Raw genomic sequence first — 11,071 nt, forward strand, 5'->3', positions numbered from 1 at the left:
TTTATGTTTATTAATTTCTAATGAAGCTGACAGCATTCTGCCACAAAAAAGAATTTCTATCTTTAAGCTGGCTGAGATAATTATTCATAAGCCAAACCACAGTGGAGTAGGCCTTTCTTCTGACGTACGAATGGTGAGATATAGCATTTGCTTGCAGATATGTTGTTAAAAAACATATAAATTTTATACAGACCAAATCTGACCCTGAGCCAAAAATGTCTACATTTAGTTTTTTTTAAGCAATTTTCAAGTAAATACAACTTTATTTCAGGTCTGTAACAGGTTGGTCACTATGGCAACAGTATCATGTGTACGTCAAGGGGCTGCAGATCTATTGTGAGTGAAAATAGGAGGAGAGTGTATGCTACACTTTTACAGACCAAATCATTCACGTGTGTGAGTGTGTGTGTGTGCAAGTTTGCACGCATGTAAGCACGCATGTAAGCTGAGAGGGAATTCCTATCAGAATGACACATTTTTGATTGTCAGCAACTCCTCACTTGTCTTTATTTAATTTTATGTAGCTGGTCATGATTTTTGCCAAGTCCAATACGCCTGCCGCGTTTGGCTTTTCTGCTGTTAACAGACACCTTCTCTGTGCTAACAAGCATTAACACAGACTGGACTCATCTCCCTGGATGGCCTGTGTCTATCTATAGCAAAAAAAAAAAAAAAGTACTGTTAAAAAAAAAAGTAGCTTTTAAACAATGACATTAGGGCTGCACAATATGGTTAAAAAAGTAAATAGTAAAAAATAATAAATAAATAAATAAATAACTCATACTGTGTTTTTGTCAGATATTGCAGTTGTGATAATATTTGTGATATTAGTGATCACAAACACTGACCATTTTTGCATTGCGATTTTCATTTTAACTGAAAAAAAAAAAAAAATAGAAAAATGATGATTGTTGCTGGGGTCTGCACCATCGTGTTTTTTATGTCTATGATCTGTAGGCCAGGGTATCTCTGTGGCTCCACAATATTTTATTTATAATGAAATTCTGTTCTATTTAACTTTTATCAAAGCACTGCAGCTGCTGTGATTTGGATATTGCACTTACCCATGTTGTGATTTCGATACGATTTCAATTAATTGCAAAGCCCTGCCACACATCGAGAGCAGCAATAGTGTACAGGTGCACTATCACCGTCAGCACCGGCAACAACGCCAACGTCAACAACACAACAACAACGTCAACAACAAAACAAAAACCAACACTACTACCAACAAACACAACTTTTGGTACTCCGCAACTACAGTTATGGACAGTGCTGTCACAGCAACTGAGAGACACTGAAACTCCACACGTCCACACGTTGTATTTAAATCACAGACATATGCAGCATTGCTGTGTGGGTGTGTGTTTCTCTGTGTGTGCCTGTCTTTTGAGTATTGCCTGTTCCACAAGTCAGCCACTGCAGTGATCTGGAGGACAACACGTGTGTTTGTGTGTGTTTGAATTGTGTTGGGGCAGAGAGGCTGTTAATATGGTGTGTCCCATGTGCATGTTAGAGAGAGAGAGAGAGAGAGAAAGAGACAGAGAGAGAGAGAGACAGAGAGAGAGAGGGCGGAGGCTAAATTTTGGACCGTTTCAGAATTAATTTAAATCTCATCAACAGGCTCCTCTAGAGCAAAGCAAAGCGCTGCACTGTGTTAGACTGCTTGATACCGTCTGCATAGCAACAGGCCAGCGTTAATTTTGCAGCTAAAGTGGATTTAAAAAATTTGCACAAAAAGTGGATTAAAAATGAAGACTGATATTTCACCACACCAGGAAATGATGCATGAAGAACAGGAAAGCAGGTCCGACTGTCCAGCAGAAGTTGCAAAGACTCCAGAGAGTTTTTGCAACATCAAAAATCAATCACCATTTGTCGAAGTTGTCAAACTTCCTCACTGAAGTTCCAACAAACTAGATTGATCACCTTTGCCTTGACCTTATTCAGACTTTGTAATGGACTTTGCAGTGTACAGTATGCAGGGTGGGAATTTGTCCACACAGGCCATGTTGCATTCAATCAACCTGCCAGCCTTCCAAATATTCTGGTTTACTTGACCAACACACACACACACACAGATGCACACAGGCAGGCAGGCAGGCAGGCAGAGGCAGGCGCACACACACACACACACACACACACACACACACACACACACACACACACACACACACACACACACACACACACACACACACACACACACACACAGGGCAAGCTATAAAAATATCCAAACGTCACCAACTGTGCGGGCTGGTAGTTGTTACTATGGTAACAAGGTAACCAACAGAAAGTAAGCGTGCATGTATGTGTGTAACCAAGCAGGGGTCGTTCAGTGTCACGACAGCAGCGCACCAGTGTTTGACTTAATTTGTGCTTAAGGGAAAGAAAAACAGCATCTGTATGGGTTTATGGCACGCACTTATTCTCTATCTGTTCACCCTGACAATTATTTTTCTCTATCAGCATGTCTAAACTGAAAGGCATATTCAAAGGTGAGCGCCATTACACCCTCACTGATAGGGACTTCATGAATATTTCCCCTATTACCCACATGGCCCCTCTATGACATATTTGGCATCCACCAGGCCCAATGAAATCTCTACGTTCATTTGACATTGAGAGCTGATTCCTGGCTACTTTCACCTAAGTACATAGTGTTTAAAATTGGGGCTCAGCGATATAGACAAAAGGTTTAGGAGAAAAGGGGATTTAGATTTGTCAGTTCATGCACAGAGGCCACCCTACCCAGCACCACAATTTTGTTGGGAGCAAATAAGGTGAAACGATGGGCCTCAGCAGGGAGGGATGGGACGTGTTTACTATCTCTCTCTACATTACCTCTTTCAGCCTTATGTAATAACCATTTCAATGTTTGGAATTCTCCAAAATGTATCCTAAATATAAAAAATGTTTGCTTTTCAGCGGTAGGCATGTGATGCCATGTTTTCCTGCCATACGGATAACAGCCAACCACTACCCTCAAGAAACTTTTCAGACACTGCCAAGCTCTATTATGATGGCTCACAGGGTCATGAGTCATTTTCTGTAAGATAAGAAAAACAGTGGTTACATCAATTATACAGTAAATAAACAGTGAACAGTGAAAATGGAAATGCAAGATTTCTGTAGGATAATAATTGAGGTTAGGGTCATGTTGCTGCCTGATACAGGGGGACTCTGGCTCTGCTCTGCTGAAAAATATCAGTCCATCAATAGCTGTTTCATGATAACTGCAAATGATGCTACATTGTATTGCAATGTGACAATCATTACTTAGAGAAAATTATTCATTAATTCATCCCTTTTGTGTGTAGTTGAAAGAGAAAAGCCTGTGTTTTAGCTATAAGGGGTCCAAATTAGAAAGCCTAGAGACTTTTCAGTCCTGTTTTCTGTGTTTGTTATTGTGTGTGGTGACACACACACTGTCTCCTTGAGCTGAGATTTCCCACCTGTCAATCTCTGCATTTCCTGCAGTGGGTGTGGTTTGTGGATTGTCTCTAGGCTCCCCTGATTGGCTCATAGCCGACAGGGAGGGGGAGGAGTGTCTCAGCTCTGTGATTGGTCGGTGTGGTGCAGAACAGCAGAAGGCCTTTAGTTAGCGCTTGCCTTTCCCTCCCTCCCTCTTTCCCAAACAAACCTGAGTTATAGAGGACGCGGTGGGATGGGTAGAAAAAGAGTAAACACATGCCAACGCAGGCCGGGATGACCTGAACTGACACACAGACACTCGGTGCACACTCACTGTGTACCAGGGCATGACACAAACTTTTTGTCAAGTGACCACAGTGCCTGGTATATACAGAATTTCACCAGACAATACAACTGTCAAACAGCTGTCAAAGAAATTTTCAGCATATAAAAGGATGAAGCGGCCATTACAATTGAGAGAATACCTAGCATTGACATCTGGCTGATGGACGGACTCACTTTCAAACCCTAATATATGTAACATACTCATACATATGCATACACCCAGAAATATACTAATATACAGCACTATTCCCCCACAGGTTGCACACAAAGTGCGCAAATAAAATCATACAGGCAGGCTTCTACAAGCACAGGGCTATACAAACTGTGATGAAGGAATACACAAGAGGCAAGGGGGAAAAACCAATGCGGCAATGAAGCAGCCATGTCTTTAAAATACACTAATCCACTACTTATGAATTGACTGATACACTACTAATGAAGGGGTCTGGTGTTGACACGGTCATACACTCGCTAACACACTCCCTCACTCGCACACAAAAAGTTTTTTTTGCATCCTCACTCTCAGGATGTCTCTTGTTTCTCATTTGCACACGCTCAGACATTCTGACTCTATCGTCTCCTCTTTGCTTCTCTTTCACACTGTTGCTCGCTTTCTCTCTGGCTCCTTTAATCTGCCTCTCACTCAGCGTCAGCCCCTCATTTTCTCTCCCCTCTGTCTCCCGCGCTCATTTCATCCTCATTCTGCCTCTTCCTCTGCCTTCTCTCTCAGACTATATCACCCTCTCTCTTTCACACAATCTCAATTTTATGCTCCCCCCTCATGGTCCCCCTCCACCACGCTCCTCCCCCTCTCAGTGCCACCTACAGGTGATGAGCTCATCTCTGTGGTTGCCTTAGTCACCTAACAACACATCTAGGAGGGCAGCAGAGTGCTGCTGAGAAGACCTGAACTGGAAAAACCAGAACAAAGCACAGCGTAGACGTTAATGACATCATCACAGAGCCAAGCTGAGCGTGTGAGGCCCGTGACGACAGCATCCGCCATCCTCCGGCCTAGGATGACTCATGGGTTGAAGTCATCAGTCATGGTGATGTTTGTTGAAGCCAGCGTTGCAACAAACAAAGAAAACGGGCAGCCATTGTATAGCTTCTTAATGAGTGTAGTAGTGTAATGTGTAGTTGGGAAGTGCTGGAATTTTTTTCTGGAAATGAATGAAATCAAAAAGATCATCACTGCGCCTTCCCCCATTGAATGACTCACACTTGAAGCAGCCATGTTTGAAACCCACCAAGGGTTTGGCTGAGAAACGACTGCAAAGTGTGTTGAAATAAGTTGGATCAGTGTGAGCAGAGGATGAACACACCAGAAACTAAGATCAATACATTGCTGGTTTTGTGCCTCATACAGCTGATGACTGTCACGATTCATCAACAGCTAAGTTATAATCAAACAGAATGTCTCTTTTTTTAAGATTCACAACATTATTGTGTTATAAAATATGTCCAGGGTCTCTATATGTGACAAACAATGAAATTTAATGCTTTTAAATACCTTTTTAAAACTAATTTTATTAAAATTTGTCTACATGTACTTCACAGTTGGTCTGGTGCTGAAGTCAGTTTGCTGCTGTTTTGCTGCTGTTACTTTCTTCCACAAAGCAATTGGGACAAGTAAGCACAAATTATTTCATGGATTTCTCTCTACAGGTAAATATGACAACTAAGCATAAAATGAGCTTAAAGCACAATAGGTATTTTCAGGTCAGCGTAGCCAGTTAGTATCAAGTGTAAGGTTTTTGGTAGGCAGAGTACTATATGTTAAAGGCAGAATGAGTAGGATTTGTTTGTAAACACAACATTCAAAGTTGGCCTCGCCTCCCTGGCTAAGCTACCACTGGCAGTGAGTTTTTTTTTCCTAGGATGGCGACTTAATGAAATGTAAAACATTCCATTGCCATCCTAGTTAAAATTTATTGACAGACTCAACCTTTGTCCACTTGGCGTTTCACCTCACTATATATTCTTTTATCCATGGTCTGTGCTCACGATTTTTCATCCTATTGGATATCGTGCTGTCAGTGTGGCACTGTGCACTGTTATTGGCTGGGAGCTACACACCCACTAGAGTTACAGGGCAGGATCTCTGCAGATGTACACTCCAACACACACTGTCAGTGGCTCAAAAGTGATGACTGAGAGAGATTATGTATGCATGAGTCTATACATTTGTTTAAGGAAAATCCCACTCATTTTACCTTTAACATTTGGTAGACTGGAATAAGGGAATACAGCTAATATACTCTGGCAGTCTTGAAAAATCATTTAGCATTAAATCAGAAGTTGTTTTTCATACATCATTAGAATTTGCAGCGTCAAATGGGTTCTTCTGAAGGTATAAAACAGGCCCTGATGTCTTTTACCATGCCGACATGATCAGGAATAATGTAAACCACAGGGGCGACCTAAATGACTCACAGAAACAGTGGTATTATCCTAAATATTTTCCTTATTCCAACAGTATTTCAACAAGCCCACCTGCCAGGGTCTGAAATGAACATTTTTTGCTCCACCAGCCACTCCACTGTGGAAAGTTGAAAATTTTTTTACCAGCTATTTCTTTGCACCATAATAATTGAGGCAGAAAACCATGCCAAAAACATTCAAATTGGATTCACGGTCCATAAAATGCTTGTTATGTCTTATTTATTATTCGCTTGGACAAATTTTCCAATCTAGTTTGAATAATAAGCATGCTGTCATTTGCTTAGTTACAAACTCACATTTAAAATTCAGATGGTCAGAAAACTTGCTCATTTCTGCAGTCAGCAGTACAGAATTTCATCAATAGCCAACTGGTTTACACTCTCCTCCTGTGGTTTGCTCACCCCAGGCAAGTGTTGCCACATTCAGAGGACTGCCACTTGCTTTCCAAATACTGAGAGCTTAAGACACAAGTGTAACAACACGACACTGCACTGAGTACGGCGGCGGATTGTGTCAGCGGTGAATGCAAAGCAACAACAGTGGGCGGTAACATTTGCTGACAGCGCCTAAGATTGGAAATTTGATCGATGAGTGACAGCCAGCGCGGGATTTATGACAGCTATGTCTCCACTGTCAATCAAGTGACATAATCATGTATTGTCTGTCATATATTGGCTGAAGACCTTCATGTTTTTGATTCCATTCTTGGGGGTTAGTTTGCCATCACAACTCTTGCGTTGTGGTTTTCAGTTTAAATGGATATGACACACTGAGTCTTGTTCAGTTTCCGTCAAATGACAGCAGTAAACATCTATACGAACGAATACAGTGAATCATTGTGCAGTTGGATCCTTTGGATGTGACATTCAAAGAGATCCCAGGAAGTTAAAGAACGCACAAATATGTAATTGAATTAAGGGAGAGTTCATTATTGGGAGTCTGCTTTTCCAATAATAACATTTGCAAAGTGATCTACTGTAGATAGAGCCACTGAACTGTCGATGTGTGTAAAACCTCTTGGTAGTAAAGTGCTCTGCATCTTACCATGACTGTGTAGTAGTCTAATGATGGGAAAATCACTAGTCTGATAGTACGAGCAACATGACTGGGGGTGACATCTGCACATTTCCCTAATCACCTGAATTATAGTAATGATGTTGTTGATAATTTCACAATTCCTCCAGAAGTGTGCAGTTAATTAGGTGAGTAAATTTAATAGCCAAAGTCCCAAAATGGTGACTGTACTGCACAATTAATATCCATGTAGCTTCCCTACATTGTTCTGGACAAGCTTTGCTTCACCAGAGGTGCGCGTGTGTGATATTTTGCTTTTATCAACAGTAGGTATTCTTTGACTGCTAAGACAACAATCAAAATCAGCCATTTGTCATTGCAAATTATTTGATTGGTGTCTCTAAACTGGCAGATCATTAGTGGCAATCATATGAAAGAAAAACAAGCCAAGCCAAATTTCTCTTCGCATGGAAAAATTAAGAATGTGAGGCTTAGTAACAGTAGCCAAGTTTATACCCTGGGGCATTCTGGGTAACAGGTACAACAGCAGGGCCAATCACACTCCTACCTGTTAAAGGAGCGGTGACACTCAATTAGAGTGTTTGTATTTGTGAATTAAGTAACTGTCCCATGTGCTTTAAACAATAGTGTGTGATACTGTTTTTTTTCCCCCAACAGCAAGTCCTCATAACAGCAATCTCCACAACAGACACACGTCCTTCTATTATTTGCATAACACCAAGTTAGATATGAAGTGGAACTCTATGCTCTACGCCCATGCTGACAGATCTGACACACACTGACACTGTATTGTGTCCAGATAGTGTTACTGTGCAACATCCTGAGGTGGTTCCAGTCAGAGAGTGACTTTTTTTCCTTGTGCATCATCATCATCATCACGTTACACTATTAGAGGTCAATACATGTCAGTGATAAATGGTAGCTTGAGCATCTTTTATGTCATTTAGTCCTTGTGCTTTTGTGGCTCTGACAAATGCCAAACAGCTAGAGCCTAATGAAATATCACTTCCCTCGAGCGACTTCACATGTCCTCTGCTGCACTCTGTGGAGAGTTTACGGTGACCTTAAAAGAACCTGATGTATTTCCCCCTCATGGCATGTCTTTAACATCTCCAAAACGATGCCTGACTGTTATCTCACCATAATGACAGAGGAAAAGCAAAACAACTGGAAGAAATGCTGTGCAATCGCTTGCTCAGGGTATGCATCATGTGTGCATTGCTGTGCCATGTGTTGTGCTTAATGCTTGCCCCATCTGTGGAAGTGCCTGATCTCAACAGTGTCTTCTGCGGGTGGGAGGGCTGGGTCACATTATGAATGCAAGGCAGTGAAATAAATCAGTCTATCAATCAGTTCAACGTTTCATCGGCCTGACTGTGTATTTTCGAGCAGACACCGTGTTCAAAACAGAAGTGTGTGCTCTTCAGTGCGGTGCTGCACTCATGCAGGCGCCCTGGCAGCGCAGGATGGGGGGACTGGGCTCACAACCAAAGTTACAATTCTGGACTGGAGGAACCACGCCTGACTTTTACAGCAGTTCCAGCTACAGTACAGGCCCTACTGCGACGAATGAACAGGCAGCGGGTCGGACAGGCAGCTCTTGTGCTACAGTGCTGTCTGCCTGTCTGTCTGTCTGTCTGTCTGCAGCATAGCGGCCGTGGCCGCGGAGGGGAGGAGGCGTCACTCGGGGTAACGTTACGCCTACATCACAGAGTCACAGAAATCAAAGTCTATAAACAACGTCGGACTAAAAAAGTTGTCCACAAAGCCCCGTATCGCTCAAGGTGAACGGGTACACCGGCGTCGCTCGGAGTTTTGTGGCTATTTCCACCGGTCAATCCTAGATGTGACAGAGGGGCGCAGAAAAACACTCTCCCAAATGTTCCCCCTCTCGCCATCGACGTAACAACATGTCGGCAACGGACGGCCATGTTTTGCTGGTTATGTCGACACGGGGAGGAGGAAAAGTAGACACGACGTTTTCCCTCTCTGCCTTTTCCCACCGCGGTCGCGACGTATCCAAGTGAAACTCAAAAACACTGGTGGCGAAAACGTCCAATTAACAAGTTGGCGGGCACATTGTCTCAGGACGCAGGTGGAAACGACAGGGGCAACCAAAGTTCATGCGGCCAGACAAGTTAAAATATTGACACGGAGGCGTGTAGCTGTTTGCGAGCCACGCCGAGGCAGTCTGTGGTGAAAAACAAACAACTACATGCAGTTTTAACTTGAGCACACTTGTTTTTTGGGGGGAAGCAACAACAAGGGGGAGAGTTTTTCTAATTCTTACCTGCCCACCGTTTTGGTGCGATGCTCAGGTGGTGCGGTAAATCCCAAACCGACTCCTCACCGACAAAACACGCCAAATCGCTGTGTATTATTCTAAAAGGCGGACCAATATCCGACCAGACAACAGACGACAGGAAAGAAAAAATTGGCGATCACAAGGAGGATCTACGCCAAAAGCCACATGATCGCCGACGTCAGAGTACGTATTTGCATGCCATACCGGAGCGCCGGTGTCTGTCCATAGCGGGTCCATGGTGTTACAGCCCGGAAAAGTTGAGGGACAGACCCGGGGAAAGTGGCACAACTCCCCGCGCAGGCCTCCGGGTGAGTGCGGGCTGCCGCAGGAACAGTGCCTTCTGGTCTTAAAAAAATGAATGAACTGCGGTCTTGCTGTCAAGTTGTTCCTGTGTTTATGTCTGCCTCGCTCCCCCTGCTCGGAGCTAATTGAATATTACATGAGCACAGAGTGAGAGGGGGCGTGTGTTAGCATCAAGCCACGCCCCTCTCCCCGTTCTTCCTGTCACGCCTCCCCCCCTCCAGCCCCACCTCCACCTCCGCCCCCTCCCCTCTCCTCTCTCTCTCTCTCTCTCTCTCTCTCTCTCTCTCTCTCTCTCTCTCTCTCTCTCTCTCTCTCTCTCTCTGCCTGTGTTATCTCTGTGCGGAGGAGGTGAGGTGGAGTTGCTGCAGTGCTCTCTCGCTCAGGTGCAAACTGTCCTATGCAGAGGAGAAAACAGAGACCTATATACCTCATTGTCTTTTCCCTTACCCTCCTCCAGCCATTCTCCCCGGCCTGCCCTCCTTCATACGTGGACGCTCCTCGAAGGTAACTTGGCTCAGCAGAGACGTTCAAGTTTCCAGCCCTGAAGTCACAGAGGCCAGCAGTTCACAAGCAACAGTGACCTCCGCTGGCCCCAACCTAGAACAACTGATTCTGACCTTGGACCATGTGCTCATGATGTTTTCTAGGGGCCGACTAATATGGGATTTTTCAGACCGATACAGTACAGATTTTAGAGGGAAAAAATTCACCGATTATTGACATGGCAACCAATCTAATGATTCGGAATTAAAATAGACATTTTTTTTTTGTGGATTGTGCACCAATTTTGCACTGATATGACAGGTGCACAGGTGGTCAGAAGGCTACTTTTGTACACAAATAACTTTCTTCAAGAATATTCAGGGTTATACATTGTCAACCAATTCTAGAAATGAACGCTGAGAAAATAATGATAAATAAATAGCTAAGTAAACATCATTACTGTTCTGTATTAATTGCTGACTACTATCTATCTATCTATCTATATAGATATGCATGTGTGTGTATAACTTGATATAGGAAAATGGAAAATTGGATCAAATATTTCTAGATTACCCACCGCGTTTTGCATGATGTTCTGTCAAAAAACGTATCTATCATCAGCATATACGCCAATACCAATATATTTGTTATAGGCAAATATCAGCTGACTGATATATGGATACAGATATAGGCCTACTGGTGGTGTGGAAAAATGTATCTCAATATATAGCAGGACAGAGG

At 43.2% G+C, this 11,071-nt stretch overlaps 1 protein-coding gene and 1 long non-coding RNA gene across 2 annotated transcripts in view; one reads left to right on the forward strand and one right to left on the reverse strand.

Moving 5' to 3' along the window:
* Positions 1-9,654, reverse strand: part of zhx2a (zinc fingers and homeoboxes 2a) — a 30,861-nt gene extending 21,207 nt beyond the window's left edge. Inside the window, exon 1 of the mRNA XM_030071467.1 lies at positions 9,530-9,654. The gene's annotated coding sequence lies outside the window, so the exon portion shown is untranslated. The remainder of the gene's footprint in view (positions 1-9,529) is intronic.
* A 60-nt stretch (positions 9,655-9,714) lies between these two features.
* Positions 9,715-10,786, forward strand: LOC115373199 (uncharacterized). The gene is made up of 2 exons (XR_003929511.1): positions 9,715-9,852; positions 10,305-10,786. It is a non-coding gene; the product is annotated as an uncharacterized LOC115373199 (long non-coding RNA).
* The last annotated feature ends 285 nt before the right edge of the window (positions 10,787-11,071 follow it).

Source organism: Myripristis murdjan, chromosome 16, assembly GCF_902150065.1.
Source record: "Myripristis murdjan chromosome 16, fMyrMur1.1, whole genome shotgun sequence".
NCBI classification, from domain to species: domain Eukaryota; kingdom Metazoa; phylum Chordata; class Actinopteri; order Holocentriformes; family Holocentridae; genus Myripristis; species Myripristis murdjan.